Here is a 19,876-nt window from a genome sequence, read left to right on the forward strand (position 1 = left end):
CTGACCACTGAGCTGGACCATCTTCTTACGATACCAAGAAGCGAGGATTCTTTTGACATACACACTGTATAGCACACGAACTCCGAAATTCAAGAGCCCATTCCTGAAAACACACAGGAAATCTGCCATATTCCCAAATGAAATCCAGCCCTAACGCCGGTTTTAAGAATTAATGTAAAAAATTGGTAGGCGAGTTTGTTCCAAGCAGGCTCAAAAAGAATGTCTGCCATTGTACTTTTAAGATTACATTTTATAATCCTTTTCCCATTTCTAGGTCCGAATAGCGTCCCTGGAATTTTGGGACATGTAAAGGCATGATTTTTTTTGGTTGACAATGAAAATGAGAGTGACTTGCTCCCTCGCTCTCTCACTCGCAGCAGGAGCAGCTGCCACCGAAACACTTGCTGACATCCACATAAGTCGCTTCACATCTGCTTGTCAAATTTCCCGGAATATCAAGACAAATACGTCGAGCTCAGAGATAGTGCATCCGCAATTTTTGGATCCCTTACAGTGATAGTTACCTTTGGTACCACAGCACAACATGTTCTAATACAGAATTTACATCCACATACAGTACAATGACTCATCTAGTATTAAAGTTGCATATATGTGATTTAAATGTCTTGGCAGGCTCACTCGAGTGCTTCCCACCTTGTTAAAATGATACATTAGGAAAAAAAACAAAAAGCATCAAGTTTGAATACCATTTAATCCCCTATTTGTTCTCAATTCCCTCCCGTGTATTTTCCAAACATTGATCCAAGACATTTCTCCGTCACAATTCATTCCCGTCTGGCTGCTTATTGCTCGGATTAATCGCCTCCTGCTGACTAAACGCAGTGCTCATATTCTCCGTGCGTGCGCTGCGGTTTGTCAAATTAACTGACTGTGGTGGATGAGCGAGGCCAAAAGAGACTGAGAGGGAACCCTATCGATTTTTTATTATACACGGCCCAAGGCAGCGAAGGTGGTGTCTGAACTACAACATGTTCAGCCACCCGATAGCATCAAACACATTGCAAAAACACATTACCATAATTTATCGTGTATAGGAAATGCTCGTGTATTATACACAGTGTTGTCACTGACGCATTACTAAAAAATGCGTTATTGAAATCTGATTACTTTCTTTCAGTAACGATCAATCTAACTAAGCTTGACAACGATAAACCGATACGACCAGATACCCGGTTTTACAGGCGAGAGACACAGCTGTATCGATAGTAAAGTTACCATTCGACAGTAATTAGCCAATAAATATTCAATGAACCAATAGTAGAGATAGAATTCTGCTATCGCGAGCAAAAGAATCGGCTTCTAACGCCTAGTTCAATCCATTGCTTATTATGATAATAATTTAGCTTTTACCTCACATTCTGCGCTTGTGTCATTCACCACACAGCACACTTAGATTGTGACCGCCGTCGTGGTTGCCTCAACTTCCCATTCATTTCGGCAGAACCGCTAGTAGTCGCCGTCATTACCCGATCGTCACGGGCGTGTCATAACAACGCGAGAGCTAACAAATTCACGCACGCTCCGTAGCATTTTCTTCACAACCCAAAACGAAACTAGTAGTGGCAACAAAGCAACATGCTAAAACAATGGACAGTTTGCGCACCACGCCAGCGACGCGCAGCGATTGATTTTCAACGCACCCAGGAAAACAAAAGTCGGACTTTGAAGTGACCAAGGCAGCCAGATCTGTTCACATGGGACAGAGCTAGTGTGAAGTGGGAAGCGGTACAGAGATCGTGAGTTTTTAACCCAGAAAAATAACCCACTACAATGGTGGAAAGGGCAGCACGATCTGCTGGAGATATTGTTTCCACGAAACGCAGTCTACTTAAACATGAACATGTGGCTCAGTTGATCTTCCTCAAGAAAAATCTGCCCTTCAAAAGAGATATAGACAGTGATGAGGAATAAAACATGTGGAAGCACAGGCATAAGTGAATGACTTTGCTGTGTATAAGGTTAAAGTAATGATTATAGACCTGTCTGTCAAAAATGCCATGTTTTTATTCCCCCAGTTATACCAGTGGTAAAGCATAATTTATTATTTATTTATGATAACACTAACAGGTTTAATTATTTTTTTCAAGAGCTGCTGTATATATTTTTTGCTTGGAAGATGTTTACGTTGAAAGTTTGCACTTAAATTACTTACCTATTGTGTTCAAAACACCAGGAAAAACAGTAATTAAATTACTGCACTTTATTGTTGTCTGTCACTGGAGTTTTATTGTATTATCAATCCCATCCAACAAAATGACGATCATATAGTAAGCCTTATTTTTTTTCCCCATAAAAAATAAATAAATAAATAAAACATAACATTGGTATGAAATTTTGTTGTTTAATTTTGCTATCAAAACATTGTCTTTTTTAGATTTTTAAAATACTGTACGAACACACACAACAAATGTTTACTATCGTATCGTTTTCACTCTGTATTGAACCGTATCGTTCTTAAACTGTATCGAATCGTATCGAATCGCTCGGCCTAAAAAATGTATCGTTTTTTTAATCGAATCGTAACCTGTGCATCTAGATACATATCGAATCGGTTTCATGCCCGATTCCCAACCCTAAATCTAACGCGTTCATTTTTCCAAACTAGTAATCTGATCCTTAGTGTCTGTGCGTTACTATTTTGTTATTGCCTCAAAATGTATGTAGAATAAAGAATATCGTAGTCATGTCCGAAGAACATTTTGAATAGAAAAGATTAGAAAGGTTCCCACCACGCGTTCGTTTCCATGGTAACCCCCTCATAATGAAAATAAACAAACAAATAAATAAATAAACCTGCGTCCTATATGGTAAACTGGGGACGGGTTTCAATAAGCTTCGGCTTCTCCCGTCGGCCCTTTTCTTTTCGGGTTGAATTAATTGTTAACACATTTAAATGCTGTATGTTTGGATTTGTCATGCCTGAAGGGAAAATAAATAAATAATTACCGTATTGGCCCAAATACTGTATAAGACTGCCCTGATTATAAGACGACCCCCTCTTTTTCCAAGACTCAAGTTTGAAAAAAAAAAGACTTTTTGAACACAAAAGTAATTTTCATACAGAAAATAATTACAGTACATCTGAAACAAATGATTGTACCATTATATTTGAGAGAAAAAGCATGTTATTAGTTGTTAGTATCTGAACATTTAAATATGTAAATTAAAGTGCAATCACTTTTGTAAATGAATGGCTTCTGGTTTTTGAAATGTAAATAAAGCAATCTATTGTGATAAAACAACAAAATTGCAATAACTATTAACCATCATAGTGAAGTCTAACTGTAACTGTAGTCTTGAAACAAATCTGAATTAGGAAAAACATTGCAGTAAAATAATGCAAACTGGTTAAACTTGAGAGTAGCTGAGATCTGTCATGACAGAACATTGCTCCTCAAGTTCAGCATTCGCTTAATTGATATCTGGCGCCATCTAGCATTGTGAATGGGTATAATGTCTAGACCCCAAATATAAGACGACCCCCACCTTTTTCAATCGTATTTCAATGCAAAAATCAAAGTCTTATATTCGGGCCAATACCGTACTTCCTGTTTTGGTCTCAAGTCATAGGCGCCAAGTGTTTTGGGATCGCATGAGGATTGCGTGTGCACATTCGAGTCGACTGCAGCCACCTGTTGAGATGTGCGAGGGAAAGTTGATCTGTGTGCGTTAATGAATGTACGTGTTTTTTCTTCATTTTGGAGGGTTCCAGCAATAGGTTGGAGCCGCTACATCTGCAGCGGTTTTGTAGCTTTGCCATTGCATCGGCAGTTAGTCATAGGCGAGCATTGTTTACATCATATTTGTGTTGCACATTCATACAGTGAGGTGACGTGTTCATTTAGCATCATTGGGATGTGTTGTAAGTCCGATTAAGTGTAAAGTGCTTAGTTGCCGCCATGTTTTGTGACCAAATTGACTGCGTATTTCTGGATTGTACAAGCGCATTCACACCCGGCCCCACCTTTGTGTTAGTTGCACTGTGAAATTCATTCGTGTGTTGTTGATTATTGTGCAGTCAATTTGCATTGTTTTACATTAGCACTGAAATGCCGTTAACCCCTAGGCCCTCACCCGAAGTTCAGAATTTTTGACATTAGGCTTAATCTTCGAGTTAGATGGGGTTTAATTAGTCAGCAGAGTTGACTTCAACAAATTCCATGCAATTTGTCAGTTATTTGTTAGTTTCAGGGCTCTGGAGTGGCGAAGCTAGGGCGAGTCAATGGTGGTTGAAATCAACTCCATCAACTAATTAAACCCCCGCTAACTCGAAGATTAAGCCTTATGTGGAAATTTCTGATCTTCCCCTTTAATTTCAACTATCAAAAAGTCAATTACATGCAATGACATTCTTCTGTTGTCATTCTTATGTTGAGGCAGCAAAGGGAGAAAACTGGTAAAAATAACCGATAAATTTTTAAAGCAACTTAGTTCCTTTTATAATAAAATAATTAGTAGAGCAACTAGATTACTTTTTTGAGGCGTAATCAGTAATTAGATTACATTTTCAAGTAATCTGTGACAACACTGATTATACACACCTGCAAAATCGCTTTTCAGAAACTGATTTTTTTTTTTTTTTTTTAATTGGTATGCTTGCTTCAAAATAGAGCTGGAACCGATACCAAATGAGATTTGAGACTGAACTCGCGCATACAGTAGGTCAGAAAACGCTTGGTGACTTAGCGCCTTGTCGTCTTTAAATTTACACCAAACCAGAGAGACTTAAGAAAATGAAAAATCAGGCAGTCGTTAGTCAAATCAGCCATCCGTCGAGCAGGTAAAATATGATCATCCATCATACAGTCAATATGACTCCTTACACGCTCTTCGATTCGATCTAATTCAAATCCCTGCTACACGGATGCCAAGATGTGGTCTTTTGTAAAGTTCGAAGATAGATCAGCTGCAAGCGTTTCCTTCGGTAAACATAGTAAATTACTCTGCTTGAGGGAGAAAGCACGTAATACTAAACAAGTCTCTCGGATTACATTTGACTCGCACATCTGCATGAGAATGATACGGTGGTGTTATTGTGCACACGGAGATGAAAATCAAATAATGAATGAATTTTACATCCCGGCTCGATTCATTTTCTCCACAGCTTGGGGGGTATTAGAAATCTGCAGGACGACAGTCATATACACACACTGGCTGCAAACACACCAAACACCAGTCAGTAATGTAGTAGTGTGGAGTGTCTCCTACTGCTGAAGTGGATATGCTCTACACAATATGGTGTAATTACAGGGATTTATGTGAACACAAGGACAAAAACTGCGGGAGAGAAAGTGGAAGTGGAAGTTCGGATGCATTATCGCAGCAGCTCTGGACTCAAATGAGTTTTGCAATGCGGATTTAAGACCTCTGGTTCTAGTGATGCATTTGTGGTCTGGGTTGAGGGTTTAAGGTTCAATTAAAGGAAAAGGGGTTTGGAATTAGGGTTCCGTTTTGGTGCAAGGGTTTGATTAAATTAGGGTCGCGGTTTGATTCAGGGGTTAGGATTCGGAATTAAGGTTTGGACTGGATTTTTCAGAAAGTTAGGGTTTGGATTAGGGTCTAGGGTTAAGAAATTAGTTTAATTAGGATGGATGATCAGGTACAGGAGATAGGGTTGGGGTTAGTTTGGGAGTGGAAGGTTAGCATTGGAAATTTGTCACACGTTTATAGTCTAATGATTAAGGGCGGGGCTCAGCAACCTTGAACACCTATACAGCCATTTCAACCTGGTTTTCATGGAAAAGAACACTGGGAGCCGCACACACTTTTTGCCATCTCAAATTAAAATGTTAGCCATGGGGTCGGGAACGAATCAGGCTCAATTTTTATACACCTGTATTCACTGAACACTGACGCAGGTCATTATTTCACCGACTATCTAAAGCAGGGGTGTCTAAACTATTCCACATTGGGTCGCAGTGGGTGCTGGATTTCAGTCCAACAAAACAAGATGACAACTTTTCACCAATCTGGTGTCTTAGAAGTGTAATCAGTTGATTGTAGTCAGTTGCTGCTTGTTTGAGCAGAAACTTCATTGGTTATACTGTCTTCAGGGGCGGACTGGGACTAAAAAGCAGCCCTGGACTTTGACTCAGCCCAGCCCACAAGAATCGCTATACGAAGGGAAACACAGACCCCCCGCGGATAATTTTTCTTTTTACATTTTATTGTAAAATGCATCAATTTCGTGCACTTTGAGAGAAAATGAAGAAAATGTGTCGAGACTGTGACTGTCTGTCTTGGGGCGCTCAAAGTACTGCAAGGCTGAACTGGAGTTGGGTTCATTTTCTGTACTACAGTAGCTCTATGATCAACCTGAATAAACAAATGAAAGAATGTATTTTTCAAAGCAAGTTTTATGTATCCAATTGATTATAATATATTTCTATATATCTCCATCTATAAAATGATTTCATTGTTTATGCCATCATTCAGTGGTCTCCTAACTATTCCACATAGGGCCGCAGCGGGCGCAGGATTTCATTCCAACAAAACAAGACAACACCTATGCACCAATCTGGTGTCTTACAAGTGTAATCAGTTCATTGCAGTCAGGTGCTGCTTGTTTTAGCAGAAACTTCATTGGTTAAACTGTCGGTAATCGATCGGTTGAAACAAAAATCAGGCCCCGCAGTGGCCCTTGAGGACCGGTTTGGGGACCCCTGCCATAATTAATCTTGCCACACAAATTATAAATTTCAATGAAAATAGACATTTCAAGACAAATCATGTATACATAACCTTCATTGGAAAGTATTAACCAGAAAACAAAGCAATATATAAATGATTAAAAATATATATCATATCAACTACCTAAACTTTAAAGTAAAACCATTCATTTTATTAATATTTTGTTATATTTCTTCTGAATTAATATTGCTGCTGCGTGTGCATACGTTGTTTTACAGCTAAAATATTTTTTCTTAGGAGAGTGATAGTAGGACTAGCATACTGTAACTTGACACGATTGCAAACGGGTACATGGACTAGATGGCACTAACCCTTTAATTGTCATTTATTTCATTTTAAAAAATGTAGCTACCTGGTGGATAACAATTGCCAGTATACCGAGCAAGTGACCCTCTTCATCCCTTTTTACTTGCCCTGCGCTTGTCTGGGGAACTTCTACCAGGTTATCATTACCCCCTCCCTCTATTTTTCTCTCTCCCTGCACCAGCCGCACGTCGGAGTGGCTGCCGGTCACACTCTCACCATCGCCGGGGGATGCGCTGCTGTTACCCGATGTGGCTGTTGCAGCCAGACTGCTGCTTGCGAAAATATTTGTCAATTTATGACATTTTAATGCTTCGCTCTCCAGTTTCTTTAAATTTTTTCTCCCTAACCTTCTCCGCGCCACCCATTTCTTTTCTTTTTTTGCCACCACCATCCATATTGTGCATTAACGCTCGTCGCTATTTTGCTTCCACAAGGAACCAATAAAGGCTACTCTGTGCTTTCTTCGTTCTTCTATCAAACTGGCGGTGAACAGCCAGGTGCATTGCTGCCACCTGTCGGTTGATACTGTTGATAATCAGAGGATAGGGGGATAAAAAAGGTGATGTATAATGAATGGCGGCCGCCGTCCGTCCAGGGCACCGGCCGTTCTGTGACCCTCCAGAACCCACAGGTTACCTTTCCGCCCCTGCTGTCTGTGCTTAATTGGTAGGAACAAAAACCAGGAACCCCAGTGGTCCTTGAGGACCGGTTTGGACACCCCTGATCTAAAGTCACCTTGTCACTTAGAGGGTGGCACCATGACTTTACATAGTTGGTGAATTATGGTCCTGCATGTGTGTTCTGTTTACAAAAAAGGTGAGCCTGACTTGTTCTGCTCACTATCGCAATGCTAAATTTCTTTGTTAAATCTCACAAGCGCCACAATATATTTTAATCAAATACTTGGTTTTATTTTAAAATTGAACCGCATTAGAGGGATCAAAGAGCTGCATGCGGCTTTGGAGCCACGGGTTGCTGAACCTCAGATTTAGGGGTCAAGTCTAATTAATGTACGTCTTGGGGTACAGTTTAATGATTAAAGCATAATGTTAGGGGGTTTGGTTTCTAGATTAGGTTAGGTTTTAAGATTAGGATTGGGTTTTAAAGACACCGTTGTTTTAGAATTAAAGGGATAGCAAATAGAGGTTCAGGTTTAAGGCTTTATGTTTCACTATAAGCGTTTTGTGCAACGTTTGGAGTGAAAATTAACGATGATCGGTTAGGAATTAAGATCTAACATGTTTTTTGTCAATGTGAAAAAATGTTTCACAATAATTTCCCCCTTTGTAGAACTTGTGTTGTAGTTTATCTTCACACCGTTGGCCCAATTTTTTTTTTTTTTTTTTTCTGGTCTTCTAGGAAATCACTGGCCATTCTGCCTCAATTGCTTTAAGACAAGGTCAAAGTAAGGGTCTTGCCAAGAATGAACAATCTAAACATCCATTAACTTTGAAAGATGCTCTTCAGTCAACCTACCCTAACGTTCGACATAAAGATGAAAAATGGGTTCCTCTTTTGACGGTGCCAAAAAACACTAAAAACATGAACGACTCCTTACGATTCGTGTTACACGAGCCAAAAGCCTCCAGAAGACGACGGATGAATACAAATAAAACCATTTGGAATCTTCAACAAAGATTCCATAGCTTCCAGCAACTATTGGCTAATGTGGTCATCTTTCAGTCCTTTGTTCAAATAATTCTGCATTCATTGTGCAAATTGCTCCGCTGGGGAATGGGTTATCCTTAAAGAAACACAGCTTTGATTTACTGCAATCAATAGCTCGCCAGAAAATATTCCCTTTCGACAAACTCATCAGTGCATATGAGTTGGGAGCAGTAATTGAACAGCGGCTCATGTTTCCAACCCATCGACCGCAGAATGCTACTGTAACTGCAGGGTATGTAATTAGATGTTAAGCAACGCCACGAAGTCGAACCTAGTGGGTTTTGATATAGAGTTTGCTCGTCTTTTCATCTTTTCTTTTTAGGAAAGTGCAAAATATATCTTCTTTTTTAGGAGTTGAATGAACAATTGTTTAATTCTTCTGGGATAGACTGCTAAAGCATTGTTTGAACCTTTGTCAAATTTTCCAAAACTGAGTAGGGATTACATTAGGTATGATTACATTGAAACTTTCATTCGGAATAAAAGCTAGGTCGAAATCAAAATGCTTCACGTACAAACCACATTCGGTATATTCTAACCTGATCGGGTCCATTCCGGTCAAGAGTCTATTCCGAACAAGAGGGGTGGTTCATGCTGATCGGTGCGCATTAAAACACTTAATTCCAAAACTTTTGGAACAAACCACTCATAGTAAAGAAAAACTGAAGATGAGATCTTGTTCTTGTTCCATTTACATCTCAGAGAAATGAATCAGCAACAGTGAAGACGATGGGGCGCCGTTTGTAAAGCAGAACATGCTGAAAATGACAATTTTCTCACATTTAGCACCACACAGCGTTTAAAATGGTGTGAAATTTTTAGAGTCACTTTTTTTTTTTTTGGCACATTTACAACATTATTTTGCAACTCAAATATTCATTTATAGATAAGAAGTTTTGTACCTGAATGTTTAAATCCAGAACTAAATATTTAATTTAAATCTTATTTATATCCTATATCCTCAATGTTAAATCAGGAAACAGTCGGAACTAAATATTTAGCTTAATATGCAAATTCACATGACTGGAGACCGGAAGTAACAACATAAAAGCTGGTGGAGCAGCTCAGACTGTCTGTTTACGTTGCTTGAAAATGAATAAAACCTACTCAACGGTGGCAGTCTGCTCTTAGACATGAGTCATTTTGATCATAACAATATATAGGTAAAATACCTATTTAGGAGAAACTATTTAAGGAGCATTTTGTGTGCTCCAGCTTTTATTTTGTTACTTCCGGTCTCAAGTCATGTGAATTTGCATATTAGGCTAAATATTTAGCTCCAACCGTTTCCAGGTTTAGCATTTAGGATATAGGACATACATTTAAGATTTAAATTAAATATTTAGTCCTGGATTTAAACATTCAGGTACAAAACTTCTCATTTAAAAATGAATATTTAAGTTGCTAAATAATGTTGTAAATGTGCAAAAAAAAGTGACTCAAAAAATTTACACTACGTTTTAAACACTGTGTGGCGCTAAATGTGAGAAAATGTTTTTCAGCATGTGCTGCTTTACAAACGGCGCCCCATAGAAGACCAGAGTGGTTTTCTCAATTTTCTCAAATTTGTCTCATGAGACGTACGTAAGTCTCACAGTGAGCATTCCATGAGAAGGTCTTGCGAAATAGTTCTACTTGCACGGTTTCTCAATAATGTCTCACAGCTGTCTCTTTTCATGATATCACCAAGAGACAACTGAGATATTTTGTTGATTTCAAATGCGTCTCAATTTGATCTTACTTGGATTCACTATCTCACTCATGTCTCAGTGAAAGATATGGATTAGCAGAGTATTTTATTTCTTAAACTTTCCTCAAAGCTGCGTCTTTTGCTGATCTTGCCAAGCAACCTTATTTTGTGATAGTTACAAATATTTCTCAATTTGATCTCCTTCCAGTCTGTAATTGCTCATCTTGGGTTCTCAAGATTCTTTCATTGTAAGAAAAGAGTAGCGTCTGGTCTGGCATGTCTAATCAGATCTTAATCCATCTCGGGCAAAAATCTGATAATATAATTGGGCAAGTAATTCAAAAACATATCTGGTTCCTTTACACAATGTAAAAACGAGAGATGGGACCGAAAAGTGGGCGCCGAAAACTATCGGTTGAAAATGGCTAAAAATGCATTATTGGTTTTGAAGACCAAAAGTTTACCATCGAATAGTTTGGAGAACCTTAGTCCTCTTTTGATCACGTAATCAAAACACGGAGAGAAGCAACACGCTGGCTGACAATGTCTCGCTAGAACTGTTGGCTCATAGCCAACATGTCCACAATTTGCAAGTACTTTGAAGACACAAAGAAATATATACATTACTAACTGAAGGAAAATGAAATTTGATTGATCGCTGCTACATGCACTTTCTGAAGTTGCTTTCAATTGATGTCCCGCGTCACAACGAGTACAATGCATTTGAGCCCATGCGTGGCTCAGTGGTAGTCGTTCCGCAATCTAGAGGTTGTGAGTTTGATTCTCCGTCCTGATGAACTCGTCTAAGCATTTTTGAGCAAGACGCTGAACCCCACGCTGCTCCTGGTGCTGCGTCACCAGTAGGTCGATGAGGATTTAGTGTCAAAGGTGCTGTTTAAGAAAAATAACTCAATTCTCAATTTTGAACCAATTTGTCTCAATGATGTCTTTGCTCATTTTGACTCATCCCTTGCTCCTAAGGGTACCCTTAGGAGCACAAACTCCGAAACAAGCAGTGAATGAGATAGATTTGAGATGATCAAATTCGTCTCACAAGACGAGATTAAGCAACATATGAGCACCAAATTTTTGCTATGGGCATCCTTGCCTGTGATGTCAGTATATGGCGGAAAACACAGACAAGACTGAAAAAGCAGTTTCTGCTCTTGCACCCCTCTTTAAAATAAACTGCTGTATTTTAAGCCAAAACAAGTGTTGTCTTTGATAGAACAATATGTGAATATGCTGCAATAGCAGGTTCATGTCGCATTAAGCCCCCAAACTACTTTTAACGTGTCCGTTTTACCCTGGAAACCCCCGTTTACAGACGCCGCGCAACCGCTTTTGTCTCAACCCAGCCATAAAAAAAAGGTAAGTCTTTCTTATTCAAAATGTCTGTCATTTTTAGCTTAGAATCATTAATCGATGTCTAATATTCGGTTTATAAAAATAAATAAATAAATAAATAAATAAATGACTTTAAAAAACTATTCACTCGCATATTGTATACTTTTAAACAAATTGCGTCACAAAAGATAAATAAATAAAAAATGGTGTCTGTAAATAAGTCACAGATATCCACCTCATAACTATGGCTTAATTTTTTTTTTTTTTTTTTTGTTACCGTCTCATTTTCCCCGATATGTTAGATGATAATCAAACCAAACACAGAAAAAAATGGGGAAAAAAAACATTTAAAAGGGTAAATATATGAAAAAGAACATCTCGACCACTCCTCGAGGTCTGCGATTTCGGCAACACAACCCTTGTTATATTACCATGTTTCACCCATAAAATCCCCCCAAAATCCAGCTGTGGCCATTCACATCTGTGTCTTGACACCTGATGATACATACTACAATAGTTTTAGGATCAAAACAAGGTATAAGTGATAATATATTGTTAAAATCATGGAGTCTTTAATTCTGCTCATCCAGTTGTGGCCATTCACATCTGTGTCTTGACACTTGATGATACATGCTACATGGAGTTTTTGGATCGAAACAAGGTATAAGCGATAACATATCGTTAAAATCATGGTGTCTTTAATTCTGCTCTTGCGTGCTCTCACCTCCAGTTAGGGTTTTGCGGTTTTAAAAAAATATTTTTTTTCAAAATGCCCTCTTGTTAAATTTTTCTTCCCCCAGAAAATTGAGATTTTAATCTTTCCAATGATGTATCACACATGCATATAGGACAGTTTTGAAATTTGGCCAAATTGGGGGTCTCAGAGCAGAACTTCAAGTCACCTGAGTTTTTTTTCCGCCATATGCATTTCTGTTATTCCCAGAAGCTAGTAGAAGCAGAGCGAACGGAAAATAGGGGAGGCGCAACTTGCGCAAGACTAAACTGGTCTTATATGAGAAAGACTTGATGGAACAGGAAAAATAAACGAAATAACGATAACTTTTAATGTCTAAATGGACAGAACAATGTTGTTGTTGTTAATAAAGCGTCCTCTTCTTCTACTGTTTTTTTTCTGGTATATTTGGTCATGCTACCTTCACATGCTGTGGGAAAGATGAACCTTACCACATTGGTACTTACGAGTATATCCTGTTCATGCGCTTTTGTTGTTTCAAAAAGACATTGCGGATATGGAATTAAATTTGGTTTGTTGCATGGAGAGAAAAAAAAACACATAAAAAAGTAAATTTCATGTTCTCCCCTTGTTTGCATGTTTTTTTTTTAGTTCCCACATTTCAAAAGCGAGCATGTTAAGTCATTTTGGTAAGCCTTGGCGTCCATTAGCCAGAGACCGAGCAATACTGTAACTACACTGTTCTGTACCGGATGTACTCTATGGAGAAAATCTGAAAAATCGAAATACATGCAAGATTCGCTGTCCTTTGAAGTGAAAACAAACACATTGTTCTCGCAGTGGGGAATTGCAATAAAATGTTGATGATGCAGCGCTAGTGAACGAGAAACTTATCCATGAATTATCCAAGTTGTTGCAGATTGGAATTGTCACTCTGAGGAGTGTGTTTTTGAAAGTTATTTCACAAGTTTACTCCAGGTTATGTACTCACAAACATTTTCTAAAATGTTCTTATCACACCACACACATACTTACAATGACTACTTAAACACGTATTTCAGTATATGTGTGAAATTTGTGAATTGATATTTTTTAAATTGTGCAAATGTGTGATGACTGGTCACAAAATGAAAATAAAATACAGATGAAAATGGCCAGAAATTTAAGATGTTACGCATTATCCTTGTGCCCAAAGGAGATACATTGGATTCAGATCGCGTATAATAGACAGATGGATGATGATAAATTGTGGCTGTGGCAGTGAATATCAAGCTTTGCCATTGATCATCAACCTCTAGTATTGACAGTGATCTGTGGTCACATTGCCTCCAAAATTAATATACCAAGTACAAATCAAAGCCTTGATATACGGCGGAAAACACAGAAAAGACTGAAAAAGCAGTTTCTGCTCTTGCACTCCTCTTGAAAAGAAACTGTAGTATTTTAAGCCAAAACAACTGTTGTGTTTGATAGAACAATATGTCTATATGCTGCCGTAGCAGGTTCACTGCGCATTGAGCCCACGAACTATTTTTAATTTGTCTGTTTTACCCTGAAAACACGTTTACATACATCGCGCAACCGCTTTTGTTTAAACCTAGCCATAAAAAGAAGGTAATTAATTATATTTACTATTCAAAATTTGTCAGTTTTAGTTAAGAATCATTGATGTCTAATATTCAGTTTAAAAAAAAACAAAAAAAACACGAATTTTAAAAATTGTTCACTCGCATATTTTATTTTATTTTTATTTTTATTTTATTTTTACAGACACTATTTTTTTGGTGACGTAATCTGTTTAAAAGTTAACAGATTACGTCACCAAAAAAATGGTGTCTGTAAAAAAGTCATGTTATCTACCTCATAACTATCATTTAATTGTATTTTTTTGTTTTGTTTTGTTATTGTCACATTTTCCGCGATATGTTAGATAAATAATCGATCCAAACAAAGAAAAATTTAAAAATAACGTCTAAAAGGGTAACTATATGAAAAAGAAAATCTCAACCACTCCTTATTGTCTGCGATTTCTGCATCGCGACACTTGTTATATTACACCCATAAAATGCAAAAACCATTGAAAATGAACGTTTTTTGTTGCGTACCATTCGGTCAAACTGATCCCACAAAAGTTCAATGGGGTTTGGATCTGGTAACTGTGCTGGCTACTCAGATAGAATACGAGCTGCCTGTTCCAGAAAAGTTCTTGCGTAATTTGTAGGTCTGCTGGTGTAGGATTAAATTGGAGCAATGGCATTGCAAAATGTAGTGCCTTTCTTATTAAAAAATCGTCTTCACTATATTTTCTATTACTTTTGAAACTCATTTGAGGAAAAAAAAAAAAAATGCGACTTTTCCCTGAAAACACAAACTTTTGAACTGTCGAATAGCCATAGGTGGAGTTTGACTTTTGGGGCGGGGGGTCACAACATGTTGATGACCCCGAAACACAGTGTCAGCAATAACATTAATTTACAAGAATATTTGTAATAATAAGCTGAAAATGAATGTTTTTGTGTCCCAATTCTTGAGGGGAATTGCACATCAGGCTGCTTAGGACTGCTACACTTTTCGTCAAGATCGTCATCCATTGAATAAGGTATGCCCGCTGGTGTTGTGCCATTGTAGTTAACCCATCAAAAATTGAATACCCTGGGCGGAGCCACTGCGCTGTACTGATTTGCTGGATTTTCGTGTTTCGGTAATGTAGTTATCTACGAGGTTTTAAAACATGGCCCATCCATTAAAAAAAAAGAAAAAAAAATCTGTCGTACTATAATGTAACATACGTACTGAACGTAAAAGAGAAATACTTTTACTGTTTTACTCATAGGATGACCTATAACTTATTACTGTAATTCAAGTCCTGTACGGAGTTTCTCCATTTTAATTAACGTCAATTTTGATGTCCAAAATATATACCTGTGGTTCTTTTCTGGCTTCAATTAATTGTTTAAGTCGACCTAACTCATAACTAATGTGTGTGTGTGCTTCAGCGGCCAGGGGATACAGTTTTTGATGGGGTTAACTACATTGGCAAGACACCAGTGGTGGCTCTGTTGGCAAATTGAAACTCCGCTCACCATTTTGGCAGTGCTCTCTGGCGTTTCATGGTCCACATTTTCAATCCTTGGTTATTGCTCAGTAGTTGTTGTCGCCTTTGAAAGCTTAGGTTTGAGAAAATTACGTATATACATCATGCCTCTTTGGTCCTCGGGTGGGTTTGGCTAAGCAAAGCAAATGACCGTCTAAGGCAGGGGTCCTAAACTACAGCCCGCGGGCCGGATACAGCTCGCCTCCACATTTGGTTCGGCCCCCTGAACAATTTTTTCTCAATAGTGTTATTTATTTCCTGGCTTTTTTCTGTGAAGAACCCATAGAGGGTTTTTTGGTTATTATCTATTTAATTAATAGTGTTATTATTATATTTTATTATATTATAATATGTATTCGTTTTATTTTATTTTATTTTATTTACTTTTGTTCCATGAAGAATCCAGAAAGGGTTATTTGATTGTGGCTTTCTGAAAAACAATAATTTTTTACATTTGGGCACTCCTGCAATCGTCACACTTTTTCTGTTACAAGTTGACCCGGCCCCTCATCAGAGAAGGAAAAAGTTATGTGGCCCTCACAGGAAAAAGTTTGGGGACCCCTGGTCTAAGGTGCTAGTTGCATGATCTGTTCGAAAATAATTTTGACCTATTATAAAAATATCTTTTTTTGTTTATTTCATTCATTTTTGTTGTTTGTTTTCTTGCTTTATAGCTTTTATAGAGAATATTTTACCAGAAAACTCTTAATTTTAAAATCCTATATAGGAAAGTGAATAAAATGCAATGACACTTTTCGGCCGCCAGGGGGCCTGAGCGTGCCCCCTCCCGACCCCCTCAAACTCAGCCTAGGATTAATAGTAACTAGTTCAAGACTGTTAAAATGTGTTTTTGTGGACTTCTAATTAGACTGCACCTGGTTGTGTCCATTTTAAAGTGCATCTGTTAGAGATGAGCTTCGATTGTCTTAGACATTAAAAGATGCAAGTTAAGGCTTCTTAAATAAAGGCTTAACCGGGGAAAAACACAAACGAGCGCCATGTATTGACAAGCAGCAAAAGTGACGACGACAAATCTGCTGTTTGGACTGGCCTAGCTTTTTTCCCCCTGCAGTGAATTAAATATTTATGCCGAGCCATTTTTTATTGTTTATGTCCTCACATTTGGGTTTCCATTCATGCACTTGTTTTTCTTGTCGAGCATTAGCAGCGTAAGTAGCATACAGTGGCACCCTATTATGTTGATTCCAAGTGTATGGCAAACTGTTTATCTGTGTACAGCATATATTTTATACGATGCTTGCATATGCGTGAAAGGCTCTTAAACACGCTGGAAGATTCATATTTTAGTGAAACTCAAAATTTGGTGGACACGTTAATGGACTTTCTGCATGTACATTAATTAGATGTATGAGTCAGGTGTGAACATTATTTCTGCAGTACACCACTTGTGCACCTTTGCTAAAATTGCATTTTTCATGGATCCTTGTTTTTTCCTGTCAATGTGCTGCTTGGATGTCTTCCCGGCAACAGCTGTTGCTCTGAAACCTATTAGTCTCTTGTGTTTGTTTTCTTGATATTTCTGGTTTTTGTAGCCAGTAAAGGTGTCGGCGTTCCCAGATTGTGAAGAGCTGTTATTCTAAACCCAAATTATAAATTTTTCAGAGAAGAGCAATAGCAGTGTGAGGACTCAATTCCACAAAATTTGATGTTTTTTGCCAAGTCGCATTGTATAAAAGTCTTTTTCCAAAAGATAATTATCCAGTTGCTCTAGAAATGTAAAAAATTCACACCTAATTCAAATGGTTAGCATCTCAAAAGTCGTACAAAATGTGACATTTTCCTGGAAAACTGTCCTAAATTCATTTATTGGGGGCAAGGTTCAAAATAATCAAGCCTACAGTTTACAGTACAGCATTTAAGTTCCTTTATACAAATTTCAGTTTAGAAAATATTTAATATCTAGTTGGCAGTGCTCCGGGCAGTACAAATAATCTATTAAAGAATTCCTTCATAAAAGACTAAAAGCCCTCCATGTTATTTTGGAAGGTATCTTGAAAGCCTGCTAAGCTTTAAAGCAGCAGAAAATATTAATAATTAAAATTCATTGCTATTTTTTTTCATGTTTCATCCACTTAGAAGTATTTTAAAACTAGAAACTCTTCACACCATGAGACAAATAACTTGACTTCACACGAAACCACAAAACCCCACCTAAGCCTGGTGCAGAAGAATCAACTGCAAAATCCTGAGCATATCTGCCTTTAAAAAAAAGAATGTTTGTCCAACTCAAAATGACTTGATGTAGACAAGCCCACAAAAACCTCAGTGCATCCACAGCCTTTTGCTGCTGATCTCCAAGCTAAGGCAGAATTTTGAATAAAATCCTTTGACTTAAATAACTTTTGCTTGCAGACAAGACAAGAAAACTTCCTGTGGATGCCAGGAAAATCTCACTTTTCACATCTCTACATTTTAAAAGATAACAGACCATCAACACAAAAAGGATTGAATGAAAAATCCACTAGAAAATCAAATGCATCTTTGGTTTTCTCTTCCAAAGTCACTCTAAAAAAATTGTCCTACCCAAAAAAAGTTGACTTGATGTAGGTAAGCCCACCAAAACCTAAATTTGAACAGGTTCCCAATACTGATAAATCCACTGCCTTCTTACTGCTTGGACCCAAAATATTATTTAGTCGATAAACAAACATTTATTCGTTCATCTTCCGAGACACTTATCCTCACAAGTGTTGCGAGGGTGCTGGAGCCTATTCCAGCTAACTATGTGCAGAAGGTGGGGAGCACCCTGAATTGGTTGCCAGCCAATCCCAGGGAAACACTTTGTACATGGAGTTAAACCAACCACCCCAAAAAAATTAACATATATTATAAACCAGGTGCCAAATGCAGAAATACATACTGCAAAACCAAATATCTCTTTTTAAATACAGAATTTCGAATAAAAACTCTTACCCAGTTAAATAACTGAACTGCTTGCAGACACAAAAAAACCTGAAGCGTCAGCTGCAAAAGGTCCACTGTAAAACCAAACAGCTCGAATTTATTCTGAATGCATAATCCCCAAACGAAAACTCTTCACACTTGACTGATAGATAAACTGACAGTTCAACTATAAAAACCTCATGTGCCGTGTGCAGAAAAACCCATGGCAAAACGAACGTGCCCTGTTTAAAATTGAAATGTACAATTCTTAAGCCACATACATCCCCTCGAAGCTTCCCTCTACCCATGTCAGCTGCCTCACTTTCTGTGTCTGGTGAGCAGAGACGACACAGTGATGCCCATTGCTCCAAACACTGAATGATGCATAGCAAGCAGGACAGAACAGAACCAGTCATGATCGATCACACGGAGTACCGAGTGATGTTCAAGAAGCCTGGAGGTCTGCAGGACTTCATTTTATATAAAAAATAAATAAATAAAAAAAAACACAGAGGAGAGTGGAATCTGACAGACTTTGGAGTGAGTTAAAAAGCCTTACCTCTTAGTCCAATGCCAAAAACTGCCTAGTATGAAGCTGCATATATGACAGATTGTCTTAAAATAATCTCAAGTCTAGTTTAAAAAGTCCAGCGGAACGCCGATCGTTTCCCTCACATCCCCTCCTCTTTATATCTGTCCAATCTGTGAGCCAGGATATTCCAGTTTAGAACTGAGCATCCTTTCGGTCACCAGAAGATCCAATTTTGCAGCAAATTGTTCCAATTCTAGTGGGCTGTTCCATCGACATGGCTTAATTTTAGAGGCGATTTTTTTCAAAAAAGAAAGAAAATAGACACTAAATGTCCTTGGATAGCATCAGGTCTTCTTCTCGGGGCTCCAGAAGTCCGCACTGGGAGGAGAGCGTGTGTATGGGAATGCATGCATACGTGTGTGTGTGTGAGAGAGAGGAATAGAGGTGGAGTGCAGCGGGAGGCGGCAAGCACCAAGTGGATCTGGAGAGCGATGTGAGAGGCAGGAGTAGGATGGAGAGGGAGGGGTAAGAGAGAAGAGAGAGAGAGAGAAAAGGGAAAGAAAACGATGCCCTGTCTGTATCGACTACATTAACAGAATTTAGTACAGAAAATCATTTGAGTATGTAATTGATATGCTTGTGTGTATCGCTATGTACTAAAATGTCCTCAATAGTTGGACAATTCAGTGCACTCGTGTCCTGAGTACGAGTAATCCGCAGGTAACGAATGAGTTCCGTTCCTAGTGAAGGGAATAGTATCATTTCTCGTATTTACTGTTTGACTGTATTACCCTAACACACTTAATCTAATCAGACAGGGAATAGTATCGTTCCTCATATTTACTATTTGACTGTATTACTCTAACACATCCAATATAAATAAAAATTGCATTTATATATAATAGTTTAAGGAAAACAGCAGAATCTTTT

General features: G+C 38.1%; 1 protein-coding gene across 1 annotated transcript in view; it reads right to left on the reverse strand.

Annotated features, from left to right (window-relative positions):
• The window catches only part of sgcd (sarcoglycan, delta (dystrophin-associated glycoprotein)), a 357,132-nt gene extending 337,726 nt beyond the window's left edge, over nt 1–19,406 (reverse strand). The window contains exon 1 of the mRNA XM_057821019.1: nt 18,974–19,406. The gene's annotated coding sequence lies outside the window, so the exon portion shown is untranslated. The remainder of the gene's footprint in view (nt 1–18,973) is intronic.
• Nucleotides 19,407–19,876: the final 470 nt, after the last annotated feature.

This window comes from Corythoichthys intestinalis, chromosome 18, assembly GCF_030265065.1.
Source record: "Corythoichthys intestinalis isolate RoL2023-P3 chromosome 18, ASM3026506v1, whole genome shotgun sequence".
Taxonomy (NCBI): Eukaryota; Metazoa; Chordata; class Actinopteri; order Syngnathiformes; family Syngnathidae; genus Corythoichthys; species Corythoichthys intestinalis.